The sequence below is a fragment of the Euleptes europaea genome, chromosome 9 (assembly GCF_029931775.1).
Source record: "Euleptes europaea isolate rEulEur1 chromosome 9, rEulEur1.hap1, whole genome shotgun sequence".
Taxonomy (NCBI): Eukaryota; Metazoa; Chordata; class Lepidosauria; order Squamata; family Sphaerodactylidae; genus Euleptes; species Euleptes europaea.
Window position 1 is genome coordinate 49,364,398 of NC_079320.1, and position 17,482 is coordinate 49,381,879.

At 41.1% G+C, this 17,482-nt stretch overlaps 1 protein-coding gene across 2 annotated transcripts in view; it reads right to left on the reverse strand.

Annotated features, from left to right (window-relative positions):
* FSTL5 (follistatin like 5) overlaps nucleotides 1–17,482 on the reverse strand; it is a 383,938-nt gene that overhangs the window by 299,758 nt on the left and 66,698 nt on the right. The gene's annotated exons all lie outside the window — the stretch shown is intronic.

Below are 17,482 nucleotides of genomic sequence, written 5' to 3' on the forward strand. Positions count from 1 at the left end.
GCTACAACACAGGACTTAATGATATCATCTCCAGACCTATGATTGAATTGGGAGGGGTAGGAGAGTTGAAACAAATTGAAAAGTGTTCCGAGAGACAGGGGAATAGGCCTACATATGCAAGCTTTGAGCATGGCTTATTATAATACCTAACTCGGCATGATAGGCTGTTTATTTCACAAGCCACTGTTTCCCATAGGCTACATATGCCAAATGCTCGGGTAAATTATAAGCAGGAGTCTGATACGGGAAATTAAAAAAAAAGAATCATAAAAACAACCATTGAAAAAATATTAAACTTCAATGGACCACCTACCTTAAAGACACAGAGAGAATCAAATGCACGAGACATTTCTCGTGTATACTGAACAATAATTAGTCCCAGGAAGAGGGGCATAAGCCAACAACTAGATTTTGTACTGACAGTGGAGACTGTTGTTACCCTGGCAAAGTTCCAGCTTGACCAGGAACTTTTCCAGCTCCTCCCAGATCAGGGGACCTTGGTATTAAAAAAAAAATCACTGTGGAATTTATTAATACATGATGCAGCTCATGGAAACCTTGGTGTAGTGACTCATCCACCTGGTGAATATAGTGTCACATATCTGCACCCCATCAAGTCAGAAGAAGGAAGGGGTAATTTTTCCTCACAGTGAAGATGGCCACTGGAAACAACCTCCTTTCACCAGTTACCAGGTTAATTGGTTGTTCACAGAGTGATCATAAGGGGGCTGCCCCCCTGCAAAGGGTAAGCGCCTGTGCAATCTAGCTACACCAAATCTAAAATACTGCCAATGAATAAATAGTGTGCATATTAAAAGACCACATCTCTCTTTAGGAGCCCAGGCATCAACTCTATTGCTTTTAACAGCTTCTGTTTTGTAGGAAGGTTAGATCTAGGGCCACTGGTGAGGGATGGGGAGTAGGGTTGCCAAATCCAGGCTGGGAAGCTCTTGGAGATTTGGAGGTAGAGCCTGGGGACCTCAATGGGATACAATGCCACAGAGTCCCCCCTCCAAAGCATCCATTTTCTCCAGGGGAACTGACCTCTGTCGTCTGGAGATGAGCTGTAATTCCGGGTGATCCCCAGGCCCCACTTGCAGGCTGGCTGGCATCCCTAGTTAGACCAGCTGCAACCCATAGTAAGGTAGATTCACTTCTGCAGGACTGACAAAGCAGGCAAGGGCTTGTTTACTCTTCTTCAGGAGAGCTTGTACGACAGTACTGTTTCAGAAGGCCTTCTATTGATTCTTGGACATAGTTATAGATTTTGGTAATACTAATTTACCTTAATGGTCAATATTATTTTATGTGTGTTTTACATACCCTAAACAAACTGCCTTGAAGGAAAGGTGGTTTATAAAGGCCACAAACAAGCAACTTGTCTGTGCTGACTATTCTGTACAGACAAATAACTGACTATACTGGTAGGGGTGGACAAGTACTTAATTTTGAGATTCACAGAACCCTGTTTCAGACTGACACTCTTGAGCCTGCTGCTCTAACATAGTAAAAATCCTTTAAATTAAAATGTGTTGTCTGCGTATAGAAACAATAGCACAGAGCTGAAGCCAGAGCTACTTGATATGGGTATATCTTGCAAAAACCTAAATGAGTCTGAATTATTTTTACCAATTAAAATTCACAAATGTGACCATGGTTGCCCAACACATATCTACTGCCCTCCAAAAATGTAACATTTATTATTCCTCCACTTCATATCCCAACAGCAGCTGTCTTCCTCTATAAAGTTCAGAAAAAAATCTAGAGTTTCCCCTAAAGAGCAAGGAAAGAGAAGTCAAACAATCAGAGTTTTTAAAAAGTCATTATTATGAAACATAGAACAGATTTCATATTAATCAATCTAACCATTGTACAGTATTTGCAATTCTTGTATTTCAATACAGACATTTATGCAGCAGATCTTTAGTACTCAGAAAAATCCCTACATTAATTTTCTTATAGTGTCAGAAACTGCACTGATCTGCAGTACACTGATTTTCTTTATTTACATAATACTGGTTATTGGTAGGTTAGCTTTGAAATAGATAACAATTATTGCTTTCATCGGTCAACCAAATTGACAACGTCCTGGACCTTTACCCTACACCTTAACAATGACTTCCAGAATAATTGCTTGATGTTTATGCAGCTCTGTGCTATGAAAACACAATGAGCATGCTAAAATTATGATACAGAAATCATTTAAAACAAGAAGTGGAAACAGGCTAACATGCAAGGCTAAGGTAACATAAAGCTTAGGGTATATTTCACAATTTTTATTATCAAAAAGTATGGATGAAAACAGTGATACAAGTTGGTTTTTTCGATCATTAGGGTTGCCAGGTGGCTTGGAATGGTGGGCAATTGCTGTTCCATCTGCTGGCTGACAGCAAGGATCACGTGCACGCATGGCCGCAAACAATGCGATCCTGTCATTTCCAGTTTACTTCTGGAAAGTTGCAGCGTGACGGGACAATTTACCACACAAATGGGAGTTTGAATGGTCAACTGTCTCGTTGTGCTGCGGTGCTTCCGGAAGTAACCGGAAATGATGGGATCGCATTGTCCGCGGCCGCAAGTGTGTCATCCCCGCCATCAAAATCTCCCGCTGAAGGAGAGGGGGGGCCTGGCAACCCTATCATAGAGACCATAAATAGGAAGAGTAGAATGGTCTTTTCAAGTACTTTTCTTGACATCCTTAATGCAGTCAGTTCTTAATTTTCCGCAGATTCTGAATGTCGGGACACTGGTAGGACCCACCCAGAAGCAATGTAGCTTTCAAGCTTGACTGCATAAGTTTGGAGAGATACTCCCTGATGATATCCAAGAAGGAGAACAGTTTATGAGTTCCTAAGCCTGGGACTGGCTCAGATCTCTCCAACAGGACTGAAATCCCAACTATACTAACCCATCAAATACTGTCAGCGAGACGTCACCAACTGAGAAGCCAATAATCACAATCAGAAGCTGTCAAAAGACAAATTCCTCACTTAGTTTAGGGAGGGCCTGGAAGGTTGACACGGGCATGGCAATATTATTACACCAACCCAAGCAGAAGGGAGGGTCCACAAAAGACTGTTCTCTTCATAAGGTGTATGTCTACATGTACTTCAAACATTCTCTGTCATCAAGCAAAGTATCTGCACAAGACATGATGACATCACAGATAAACTCAGAATAATCCTGCACACAATTTACATCAGGTTGCCAACCTCCAGGTGGGACCTGGAGATCTCCTGGAATGAGAATTGATCTCCCGACAACACAGATCAGTTCACCTGGACAGAATGGCTGCTTTGGAGGATGAGGTACCTCACCCTCCCAAATCTCCACCCCCAAATTTCCATGATTATCCCATCCCCAAATTTATCACAAGTACAATGCAAGAACTGAAAGTGTATGCAGATGCTGAGCCCAGTCAAGGACTACATGTCCAGACTACATGAGACAGCATGGTGTAGTGAGCCAGAATGGTGTAGTGGTTAAGAGTGATGGTTTGGAGTGGAGGATTCTGATCTAGAGAACCAGGTCTGATTTCCCACTCCTCCACATGAGCGGCGGAGGCTAATCTGGTGAACTGGATTTGTTTTCCCACTCCTACACATGGGTGACCTTGGGCCAGTCACACTCTCTCAGCCCCACCTACCTCACAGGTTGTCTGTTGTGGGGAGGGGAAAAGAAGGTGATTGGAAGCCGGTTTGAGCCTCCCTGAAGTGGTAGAGAAACTTGACATATAAAAACCAACTCTTCTTCTTCTTCAGTCATATCAATAATATACATATATTCATCATACTACTTTAGAATTTTTTAAAAAATACTTTCATGATGGAGTAGGGTTGGGAGATTCCTTCGATTTGGGGGTGGAACCTGGAAAGGCAGGGTTTGGGGACCTCTTTCCTTTCCCCAAACCTCACATTTCCAGGCTCCACCCCAAAATCTAAAGGAATTTCCCAACCCTAGTCTACAATGAGAGGGTTTTTAAATTCTAAAATTCCCAACTCCGCTCCATGATGAGAAATTTTTTAAATTGTAAAATTGTGTGGTATAATGCTGTAGAGTTCACACTCCAAAGCAGCCATTTTCTCCAGGGGAACTTATCTCTATCATCTAGAGATCAACTGTAGTTCCAGGAAATCTCTAGGCCCCACCTATCATGAAAGGTAGTATGACTCAACCAAGAAAGGAAATGCTCTTTTCCCACAAACTCCATCGCCGTGGCTAAGTGAAGCTGAAGTGCCATTGATAAATAGGTCTTGGAAACTCCCAGAAAGGTATCTTGAGAACCCAGCCCCCAAAGGAAGAAGCCTAACACTGAGCATGATTTGGGATAGTCATAGACAGCCAGGCAGCAGAGCCCTCATGCATATGCATAAATAGATCATGGCGAACACACGTGCATATTTGCAAATACATGCAACCCATCCATGCCATAAAAATAACAAAATTTTAAGTGTAGTGGTGGCTAAACTCTGGACCCTGGAAAGATCACTAGCCTTAGGGTTGCCAACTTCCAGGTACTTAGCAAAAAACAACGATAATCTATGCTGAAATAACAAAGTTTGTTGCAACAACCAGCATATGGGCTCAATATTGAAAATAAGTGGTGTGAAAAGTACTATACCACTATATCACTGTACTCTATAATAATGAACAAAAAACTCATTTGATAACAAAAATTAATGTTATTGTTATATGCAATAATCTGGGGGGTGTTAATTTCACAGACATATAATTTCACAGACATAAACACAATCCCAAAATACCAACAGGCACAAAATGAAAATCCAAGCAAATGGCTATTACACGGACTAGTGTCTGCAGTCCTATACATGTTCAAAGCCGTATTCAAACAGAAAAAAACAGAAAGGAAAGGAAAAAATGCCCCATGGCCAGGAGGGCGCAAAGTCTACATGAATGGGGAAACACGGAGCCCCAAGAGCTGGAGTACTCACAAAGCGGCAAAGCCGCGCCGGGGTGGAAACCTGAGTCCTCAATGTGAATCTCCTGACTGGAGATGTGTGTCGAATACAGGAGTCTCCCGGGAGCAGGGAGGGAAACCCTGCAGGAACAGATATCACCGTCGAGATGACAGAAGAAGTACGAAAAACACGTGAAGTCCAACTGACACTAACCTCTGGATCCTGGAAAGAACACTAACCTTAGGGTTGCCAACTTCCAGGTACTAGCTGAAGATCTCCTGCTATTACAACTGATCTCCAGCCGATAGAGGTCAGTTCCCCTGGAGAAAATGGCCGCTTTGGCAACTGGACTCTATGGCATTGAAGTCCCTCCCTTCCCAAAACCCCACCTTCCTTAGGCTCTGCCCCAGAAACCTCCCGCCGATGGCTAAGAGAGACCTGGCAACCCTAACTAACCTGCACATTTTCAGGTTGCCTAATATGACAGTTAGGCAATCATCTTGTCTGCTGAGGATAGGATTCCTAACACTGATGTGAGAAATTCCTAGAGATTTGGGCCTGGTGCATGGGGGAAACAAAGTTTCGAGAGGGAAAATAGCTCTACATGGATGCCATGCCATAGAGTCCACCCTCCAAAACTGCCATTTCCTGCAGGAGAACTGATCTCTGTAGCCTGGAGACCAGTTGTAATACCAGGAGATCTTCAGGCACCACAGTGAGGTTGGTAACCCTAGTTTAGGATGTAAAGTCTGACTTGTTGAAGCAATGCTACTGCTGCACTTGGAACACTTGCCTTTGACTGTGGCATGTGCCTGCCTGACTCTAACAGTGCCATCAGCTTAAGATAGCACTGTTAAATACCCATTACTTAAAATGTTTACTGTGCCACTAATAAACTCAACTTTTTCCAACAAATATTTAAAACAATTTTTTGGGGAAAAAGTTATAATAAAGGTCCTATTTAAATTACTTGGTTTAATATGAAATCCGAGTTTAATGTAAACAACAGTGGGGAAAAATAACTTAGTTCAGAGGTCAACCATTTATAAATCCCATACAACAAGCCATGTATTTATTATTGTGGCAAATTATCAATATTTATTACTATTGAACATGGACAACATAGATATTTATGTTATTTCTCACATCATTACTTTACAGTAACCAGGACTCTGAACAATTCTGGGCACTCAGCCCACAATACAGCACACTTTTCTTCTTCAACCAGAGCTATTGTCAAGTAACTGTTACTTAAGAGTGAAAACAGATAGGAAACGCGAGGCCTATGATACATCTTCCAAGCCTTTTTAAAAGGCTGTTATGTGAGAATTTGATTTTAGATCCACAGTTTCTCCACATTAAACTGACACGCTATTAGCACTGGAAAGGGGGGGGAAAAACCTGATAATTTCAAAGAGGATGTGTCCATCTTGCTTTTCCTTTCCAGGAATAACAATGGCATGAGAGAATGATAGTTTTGAATAGCAGAACAATATATAGAAGGGTTAAACTCATTTTCTCTGGACCACTCCATGACCTGATCTACATTTGGGAATCTGTTATTAGGCTTTTAAAAATACTGGTAAGATTCAGTCACAGAGCACCAGTGTCATGTCCATCTGGTCCTTTAATGTCCTTTAATATATAAAAAGATGATCATACAGGAACCTATTTCATCATTTTCCTCTTACCTCTCCATCTGATACAATTTTGTAATGCAGAAGGCATAGGGATAACATGACTACAGGCTTTGGATTATGCTTCTAGATAGCATAGATTCTCTATTTAGTTGCAAACTAATACTTTGTGTCAGTCCATGTTCAGCCACTGCTGATTTCTCAGGTTGGCAAAGTCTACAGCATACAAACAAGGATAAAAGAACATGAAAGATACTGCAGACTTGGCCAGCCTGAGAAATCAGCAGTGGCTGAACATGGACTGACCCAAACAGGACACAGGGTCTTATTCCAAGACACTGAAAGACTGGACAATTCTACCAACTATTTTGTCAGATTGCGCAGAGAAGCCATTGAAATTCATAAACATCAGCACAACTTTAACAGAAAAGAAGAGAGTTTAAGAATGAATAAGGCTTGGCTTCCTGTCCTGAAAACCTCCAGACTAACAAAGACCACAGTCCACAATAGTCATGCAGATTAGCTTTGGATTTCACACATTAACAGATCTCTTCAGGATACAATGATTCCATATTAACATACCACACCCTCATTAGCACATTATCTTGATACTTACAGGACAATGATTAGCACATTACCTTTGATATTTTTTGCAGGACAATGATTCAGCTCAAACCCCCCCCTTTCTGACTATATATTACTCTTCCTACACACTTGACACTGAGAGACACTGTCCTTCAGTGTTACTCCTCTGAAGATGCCTGCCACACCTGCTGGCGAAATGTCAGGAAAGAAAATACCAAGACCACGGTTACACAGCCCAGATAACCTACAAAAACCATATTATTAGCTTGTTTAACAAAAATAGCCCATCATTGTTGGTCACTTTGATTAGAGTGTACAGAATTCTGAGGAAGTGAACAAAGACATTTCAGCTGAGAAAACAAAATCTTTATTTCTTTAACTTGGGTGGGCAAATTCACATGTTAAATTTTGCCACTCTTTTTCACTACTGAAAAAGGTGATCTGCTAATATGAGCCAAGCAGCTGCACTCACAAAAATGTCTGTAACTTAAGCAGCAAAGTATTTGTTCTAGATTGTGAAACGGCCTTAGTGAGAGCAATGAGCTCTTTATTCAAAACATTACACTATTGGAGTTTACAACTCTGTAAAAGAAAAAAACGAAAGTGTGAATTCTGTATAATTCGTGCTGTCCTAAACTGCTGCTTGCTGGAGGACAGATAAGGTGATCAAGGAAGGAGGGATATATCGTTGAAACAGTATTAACCAAGATCTGTCCTAATTAGGCCAATTCATAAGTACAGTTCACCAAATGTGAACAGAATTATTTCTAACATTTGGGAGTGACCATTATTTTAGAGTCTTGCTCCTGCATTTCATTCTCCCGGGCAGCAAAAATAAAGAAAACAGAAAGGTATGAGATATAAGCTAAGCAGAGATGTTCTTCTGGGGAACATTGTCCACCAAGAACAGTTAGTACATCTTCCCACCAAACGTGGTTCTATCAACTGGTGTTTCTTTGCACAGTGTTTCTACTTTTTGCCAGTCATGGCACTGACTCACTGGTTTTGGGAGCACTCTACTGCCCTGAGTCTGGAGAGATAGGGGGTTGACGCAGAGCCTTTAGGTTCTCTGATGATACAACAAATGCAAGTATGCACACTCTTGTGATACATGTGAAAAATCAATGGTGACAACTCTCCTTGCTCCAGTTTTATTTTTAGATACCATGTGCGCGTGCACGCACACACACTTGAAGGATCTGAGAAAAGAAGGAAAAACTCATTCATACCTCTCTGCACCCACACTACGTGAGAATTTTGCCTATAGTATAGAAAGAGAGCCAGTTGGTGTAGTGGTTAAGAGTGGACTCTAATCTGGAGAACTGGGTTTGATTCCCTACTCCTCCATGTGAAGCCTGCTGGGTGACCTTGGGCCAGTCACAGTTCTCTCAGAACTCTCTCAGTCCGTGGGGAGGCAGGCAACTACTTCTGAATGTCTCTTGCTTTGAAAACCCTATGGTCACCATAAGTCAGACGTGACTTGACAGTACTTTCCACCACCACATACTATAGAATGGAGATAATTTTCTCCTTTTTGCCTGAAATTTAGAAGCGAGGATCCCTTATCTGATGGTTATCATCCCTGTAAATGTCATCTCACTTGCAGAATGGGGAGGGGGTTACACCCAGAAATGCATTTCCCATTGAAACCATTTTCTTATGCCCCTATCAGGAAAGAAACATTTTTAAACTGGAACATGTTGTTCCCATTTTATGCCCCCGATGTGCCAGCAATTACTAATTTAGATACAGGTGGCCAGGGAACATAGAAAAAAAATTGTGAACTGAAATGCTTGTATTAACTTATTTGTAGAGGTGCTTCTGTGTATCTAATCTGATAAATGAAGTTGTTGTTGTTTTTCTTTTGCCATCAAGTCACCGCTGACTAATGGTGACCCTGGAAGGTTTTCAAGGCAAGAGATGTTTGGAGATGGTTTGTCATTGCCTGCCTCTGCATCATGACCCTGATATTTCTTGGAGATTTCCCATCCAAATACTAGCCAGGATCAGGGCTGAGAGAATGTTACTGGCCCAAGGTCACCCAGCATGTTTCCATGACACAAGTGGGGATCTGAACCTGGGTTTCCCAGGTCCTGGTCTGACACCTTAACTACTAGACTATGCTGGTTCTATAAATGAGGAATATTCCAATCTATATATACATGTAAAAGGTTGACAAAGAATATTTTTGTGCGTTATTAGGCTGAAAGAAGTAGGTACTTAAAAATTAACTGAAGCCGCTGTAAGATTGGTAGATGGATTTAAACACAGGGGTCAAATTCTGCTATAAGTCAAGCACTGCTGTGGATTCTCTGAGATGGCCTTTCAGTGATAGCAACCTATTGCATCAGATGAAAGGTGCTACAATGCCTTGTTCCTTGTTGCTGAGTAACAGGGCCATCTTTCTCAAAATTCTGTACATTTTCCCCAGAGGAAAAGAAAACCACATAGATATCTTAACCTTTCCCCTTTGAACAAAACTGCCCTGCCAGTTATCCTAGCAAAAATTCAGAAGCAGAAACATCTGAGCCTTTTTCGATTCATTTAATTTTAATAATGAAACAACCTCAAACACTGTTGTCTTTGGCTCATTAGGGGGATTTGCAGACAGTAGCTCATGAATGCAAACAAGATAATCATACAAGTGCTGATTTAAAGTAGCCCATTCCCAATCCCCACCAAAATAGGGCTGGGCACATGCATATTCAACAGAATGCAAATATTGACTTTTCTGGAAGGGATATGATCAGATCACTAACGTGGCTGATGAGAGACTGTGATCCCCTTGTGTGGGGGGAAAAGGGGGCTGACCTTCATGCCCTATACGGCTAGCATGTAGTCTGCTAGCATTTATGATTCTCCTAACCTTTAAACAGTTGCCACAATTGGAAGAATGAACTAGACATCTGGAAAAGGGCAGCCCCTGTCAGTACAAAAAAGGCTCGAAAGAAAGTAAACAGATTTCATGTCTCATAATGTCTCTCCTGAGATGCAAAGCCAGGGAGAGCAGCAGGTTGCAACTGACTGTTCCGAGCAGCGAAGCCGGCACAGGAGAACTTTCTGCTTCCACAGTAAGCAAAGGTGATGATTAAAAGTTCACCAGAGTGTATACTCACTGATCAATACCGACAGCAAACAGGCAAGCTTATGCAAATGTATTCAAGGGTGTAACATTTCCGAACAGTTGCTAACTGGGTCTGCGGGCCATCAGCAGTGTTTCCTCTCTTTAGAGAGTGTTTTGCAAAGGTGGAAGCAGAGCTATTAGGACACTGAAGATTTCAAAGCTGTCAACAGTAAATCTAGAGGAATACAGTTAAACTCAAAGTGCAGTTTCTGTACACCTCCAAAGCCGGCCTTATTCAATATTCACAAACATAAACAACACCCAAGGATAGCAGCTTGGAAGATTTTACATTATTTATCACCTTTCAGCAGGTATCATCAATGGTTAGACAAGAAAATGTTTACATGGGCAAGAAGACATTACTGGGATTTCGAATATATTCTTACATTTTTATCTTGCCCTCCCTCCAAGGAGCTCAGAGCAGTACACATGGTCATGCCACCACTCTTCTATTTTATCCTCACCGTATCTTGGTGAGGTTGTTTAGCCTGAGAGAGAGAGACAGACACAGAGATCCAAATTATCCAGTACATTTGTGTCTGAGTAGGAATATGAAGAGCCCCGTGGAGCAGAGTGGTAAGCTGCAGTACTGCAGTCCAAGCTCTGCTCACGACCTGAGTTCAATCCCAACAGAAGTTGGTTTCAGGTAGCCAGCTCAAGGTTGACTCAGCCTTCCATCCTTCCGAGGTCGGTAAAATGAGTACCCAGCTTGCTGGGGGTAATGGGAAGATGACTGGGGAAGGCACTGGCAAACCACCCCGTAAACAAAGTCTGCCTAGTAAACGTTGGGATGTGACGTCACCCCATGGGACAGGAATGACCCGGTGCTTGCACAGGGGACCTTTACCTTTTAGGAATATGAACCTGTGTGCCCTACTCCTTATCCAACTTTCTAGGAGTCTAACCACTAAATCCCTCTAACTCAGAACCCAGTCTAAAGTCACTTTGGTGCTACAATCTTACAATGAGCTCCTGAGCCTGCAGACTTCCTCCCCCTTCATTCCAAACAAATCCACCTGTGTTTCTCATTGTGCCTGTAGTGTTCACTCCAACCAATATAAGTGAGTGAGGGAAGAATTCCATTCATGATGATAGCCATTGTACTCAAAAGAGACTGCTAGATTCAGTTTCACCATCTTCCAGAAGCACTTCCAATTTCTACACTTACAAACATTGAAATATGTTTGTCAAATTAATACTTTGAACCAAGAGAGAGAAATGTTTGCCTCTGCTAGGTTCGGAGGTTAGACTATTTGAAATACAGTAGACATATCGATCCTTTTCCCCATAAGAGATAAAAATGAGAAATTAATTCTAGCCAACATTCACATTTAATACCTGTGAGTTCAGAGAAACAGCTTGTAAAGTGTCATTGTGGGGGAGGGGGAGCAGCTATCCAAAGAAAGCAAAAGTCTCCATAGAAATGTCCAGGCCTGAGGCATGTTAAACAGTGTTTCTGCACTGTGGCTCAAATTTATAGCTAAAATGCAATTCTCCTTCCCCTTGTCCCTTCTTCATCAGTTATTCCAGTGACATACTCTACATTTTTACACCTTGAAATCATCCTTACCTTTTAGAAATGCTTCACAGGGAGGATAAATAAATATAGGGCTTGCTTCAGACAACAAATACTTCTGGTATCACAGGAATAATTTTGATGTTGAATCCACAACAAGCATCACTGTCAAATAGCATATTGAGGTGCATGATAATTAACTGCTAGCTTGCCAAATCATATTAACTAGTTCTCCACCCTCTGCCGTAACACCCATTTCTGGGTGCTATGGATTACCAAGGGACAGGGCTACTTGGACAGAATGGAGAGAGACTTCTCTTCTATGGTCCACATATTGAGAAATAAAAAAGAGGTCCATCCAGGAGAAAGACAGTACACTTTTGAGCTGTATGGTAAAGGTATCCCCCCTGTGCAAGCACCGGGTCATTACTGACCAATGGGGTGATGTCACATCACAACATTTACTAGGCAGACTATGTTTACAGGGTGGTTTGCCATTGCCTTCCCCAGTCGTCTACACTTTACTCCCAGCAAGCTAGGTGCTCCTGTACTTCCAGATTATAGGTTATTGTTTTTCTTTGGCATGGACTTCACTGAGGGCCAAACTATACAATGTGTTTTTTTAGAAACAACATCAACTAGTTGAGTTTAGGTTCCCTGGACCAACTTGCGTTCATCAAAGTCACACAACAGCTGTCGGGAACATTGTGCTTAAAGCCTGCAGGAGACAATTTAGCTCAGGACAGCACCATGGAGGCCTGAGAGCATTCTCACCCCCCCACCCCCAATGCCCTTTTTCCTGAGTCAAAAACAGCCATGATTGGGGAGTTATTTTTGTATATACTTTAGTAAAACAAAACAAACAAAAACAGAGGTCCAAAACACAAATTACTAAATACGTCGACATCAAAATATACAAACTCAAATTAACTGCACATTCTAGACCAAAAAATTCCAATTTTCAAACTTTTTGGACTTTTGGCCATGCAAAAGCCAAGTTAGTTTACTCAGACAAATACCCTCTGTCAGCTTTTCCAGCCACTCCACCTCTTTCTGGATTAAAATTTTCTTCCAATTTTGGGCAAGAATTAACCTTGCCAATGTTATTGCATTAAGCACAATTTCATGGACTTCTTTCAGAAGGAAATCCATGAAATTCAACAAAAAAAAAAACCTTAGGGGATAATGGTAACTCTTTCTTTATATCTTGTGGGATCTCTCTATTCTACCACTCTGCTGCATTCCTACCATAAATGTATAAAATTAGCATTAGCTGCTCCACATATGCAACAATCCCCTTTAGCCCCTTGATATTTTTTGCCAATTTAGAGGTTGACAGGTGCCACTGGAATACCATTTTTTATTAAATTTTATTTGGCAGAGAAGTTTACAGAAAATGTTAAACCACTTCTTAACATGAATGTCCAAACCTCTGGATTTACTTGGGCTTTCAGATACTTTGTTCAGAGCTTTGCAAAAAAAAATTCTGCTGTTTACTCTCAACATGCAAAAAATAGTTATAAATCTTAGAGAGTATATTCCTTTCTCCTGCTAATTCTGATTTTTCAAAATCTGTCAGTTGGTCTCAATGTGCAAAAAATAGTTATAAATCTTAGAGAGTATATTCCTTTCTCCTGCTAATTCTGATTTTTCAAAATCTGTCAGTTGGTTTCTTATTTCCTCTTAGCAGCATTTGTAAGAAACTTTTAATCAATAGATACTAGAACCAAGGAATCAGCCCATTGCTTAAAGATGATATGTCTGCAAAGGTGATAATTGTTTGCCTGTTAGGGACTAAAGATTGATAATCAGACACTCCCAGATCTTCCCAAACTTTAAAATCCCCTTCCTTTGCACCTGACTAAAGTCTTTAGATCTTTGACTAGGGTTGCCAACCTCCAGGTACTAGCTGGAGATCTCCTGTTATTACAACTGATCTCCAGCCAATAGAGATCAGTTCACCTGGAGAAAATGGCCACTTTGGCCATTGGACTCTATGGCATTGAAGTTCCTCCCCTCCCCAAACCCAGTCCTCCTTAGGAGCCACCCCCAAAACCTCCCACAGGTGGTGAAGAGGGACCTGGCAACCCTACTTTTGACAGATGCCAGTGGTTATATTCTAGGTAGGAGCTAATTTAGCTCTAACCTTTGCCCAGGCAAATCTTGGGCAGTGGTTCTCAACCTTTTTCCGACTGTGGCACCCTTTCGACCTTGTTTCCTTCCTGTCCTACCAGTAGAAAGATAGCTATTTAAATGTTTTGTTTGTAAATAGCCAAGGAACAAAGAAGCATAAACAGCCACACAAAATGCACACATGCAGTTCTTATTGGAGAACTGAAATTTACAAAAAAAATACCCCACAAAAAGGGAATACAACACGCTAATAAACAACAATATTCATATACAATGGAGAACAAAGCCTCTACCACCTTTGCACAAGATTACAGTGATACAAAAATCCAGTTGCAAACGATGCATAGAAGTGCAATGAACAAAGTCATGTGTAAGGTTTTCAGTCCACTGAAGGTACAAACTGTACTTCTTTTCTTTTTTTTCTCGGTCACTTCTCTGTTTTCTTCACTTCTCACTTCCCTCTGTGCCCCCCTAGTCTCGTGCCGTGGCCCCCCATTTATGCAATTTTCACCTGTGGCCCCCTTGGAATATCCTGCCCCCCCTGGGGGGCCATATGGCCCCAGGTTGAGAACCACTGATCTAGGGCATTAATTACAGGATGGGGAGTTATTTGCATAACTGTGGAGTTGCACCTGCTTGGAATGTTCCACATGCTCTCCAAAGTAAAGCAAAAGGGGGTTGGGTCCAGGGGACCCATATCCAATTTGTTTTTTTAAAAAACATATAGTGTAGTTGGGCTTAAAGTGTCAATGGGATTATCCTTCATCAGATCTCATGACTAACAAAAATGAGTTGTTGTTTTTGTCTCGTGGCAAATTGCTCTGTCTTGTAAACAGAATGCTTGACTCATCTGGAAGTATTGTTTTGCTGTTCATATAATCTCCACTGTAAACACAACTGGAACTTACAAAGTGCATTTTAAAATTGTTTCAGAACATGGCACAGCAATATTATCTCTCCTTAAAACCTATTTCAAATTTGCAAGCCACAAATATTATGCAGGCAATTTCCTTAGCTACTCAGATCGCTTTCTGAGATCTCAACTATAAATTTAGGAGCATCTTCCCAAGAAACCACACCACAATAAATTGTTTACAGGGAAATTTATGGTATACTTCCTGATGCTTATGATCACTGAACACTGAAAAAATCCAGCAGTAGGAAAGGTGGAATGTTTTCTATTGGCTAGCAGACAAAGCAGAAGATTGATAGCTCTGCTTTTCAAAAGCAACACTGAAAAACTCTTCTCGCTTTTTGTGGGGGATTAGGAAAAAATATGGTTCCCTAGAACTGCCTGCCACAGGGCCCGATCAACTCAGAATAGCTTTAGGTGCAAAGTGTCAAAAGTATGAAATTTTAATGGTTGGGCTTGAAATATCTGTGTGTACCCAGAGCGGCATACAAATGCCTGCATTTATGGTGCTGATACAAATCACATTTCCCCTGTAGTACCAGTAGGGTTGCCAACCTCCAGGTACTAGCTGGAGATCTCCTGCTATTACAACTGCTCTCCATCGATCGGGATCAGTTCACCTGGAGAAATTGCCACTTTGGCAATTGGACTCTATAGCACTGAAGTCCCTCCCCAAACCCTGCCCTCCTCAAGCTCCGCCCAAAAAACCTCCCGAAGAGGGACCTGGCAACCCTATTCTCAATCCATGATTAGAATAATTATGCATACTGAAAAACTTCATTCTGAAGGATTTCCTCATTCATGTCGATGTAGGCATCAAATCCATCCATATCTATTTATCGCAAACATGTGCCTCCTCTGAAATGAACTGGAAGAGAGCCCCCATGGCCAGACACAATCGATGGTTCTGCATCATGAAACCCATAATTGGCACTGAGATGCCAGACTGTTCTAAACTACCCATAATCACACAGTCCTGGAGGCCGCACGTTTTCTATTTTTCAGAGCTTATATGGCAAACATGCAATCATTTCAAATTGAATTATTTAAGCAGCTTGTCCATGAAATCTTGACGGAGTTTCCATTGTAAAACTGAAATATCTTTCACGATAGCTTCGGATGTTTCGCTCTCCACACAAATTACAGACTGTTATATGCAATCTGCCAAAATAATTAAAGCATGCGAGCAGAGACACAACCAAAATAAATCCCCTAAAATACTGAATAATTTCAAGGATGTTTATTAATATTTTCACAGTTAAAGCAATGAACTTCATTTGTACTGGAACACCATAAAGCAAACATATTACTGTTTATCATTTATAAAAGGAGTCCAAGTTAATACCACATTCAATGTACTATCCTTTCCATCTATAGAAAACTATTAGAAGTCTTATTTTTGCAGTGGAATTAAACTGTGTTAAAAAGCTCTAGAGAATATGCTTAAGGAACATTTTATTAGAAACACTTAACCATATTCCCTTCGAGTTTTATCGTTCTGTACCAGCTCTGCCAATTTTATTTACTTTCTTGTAATTTTAGCTACGGATACCTCTTTCGTTTTGAGGTGTTTGATGACTTAATTATAAGTAGTAGCAGGAACTCTTCACTGTTTGTGAGGGGAGAAGGTCAACAAATTGCTAATTAGATCATATTCAAGCTACATAAACGAACCTCCAGGGATCAAAATTATGATAGCAGAATATTATTTTTATAGGTTTTCCCCATTTGTACTGCATTTTAGTAGGCAATTATCCTTAAAGCTATGAAACCACAGCTTCTCATTAAATGGGGGAAGGATCAATGGGTACACTAATTAGGACCTCCTTAACATATGTCATATGAAAGTATTTGTGTGCTATTTTTTTTTCTTTAAAAGTACATGTCCCAGCCCTGTATTCTGTGAAATTTTATTTCAGATACATAGAATGCCACATATGGAAACCACAAAAACATCATGTATATCATGTAGGGTTTGTCAGGTCTGGGTTGGGAACCTCCCAGAGATTTGGGGGGGGAGCCTGGGGAAGGGAGGGACCTCATTGGGGTACAATGCCATAGAGTCCACCTTCCAGAGCAGCCATTTGCTCCAGGGGAACTGATCTGTGTAACCTGGAGACTAGGTAATTCCAGGAGATCACCAGCTACCAACTGAAGACTGGCAACCCTATCAGTGCAATAAAGCACAACACAATAAATACTATCAGTGCAATAAAGCACAACACAGGTTTCTGATGCTGCTTCTTTAGGGGGACTTCTCTTGCTCTTAACTTTTCTTAGTCTGGAAAGTTATGTCATGGAGGTTTGTTTGTTTCCCCCTGCTACAGTGCATGTAATATTTAGAATGATACAGAGAGTGCAGACAGCATAACTATCACGCAACTGGCTTATTACAAGGCACGAACATGGGCCTGTAATCTACAGAGATCAGCCAAACTGCATGAAACTTGTTCTGTTAATGTATTTACTATGTCCATGTATTTTGTTTTAGCTGGCCAAGGGCCGTAAATAAACAATCTACTATTTATTCAAAAGATTTACATGGAATGCACTTAACCCGTATGGGGTCACTAGATGGCTACCTATCATAGAAACACAACAATAATAAAGTTTCACTTCAAGAAATACTCTCTCACAAGGCCCTACATTCTTTTC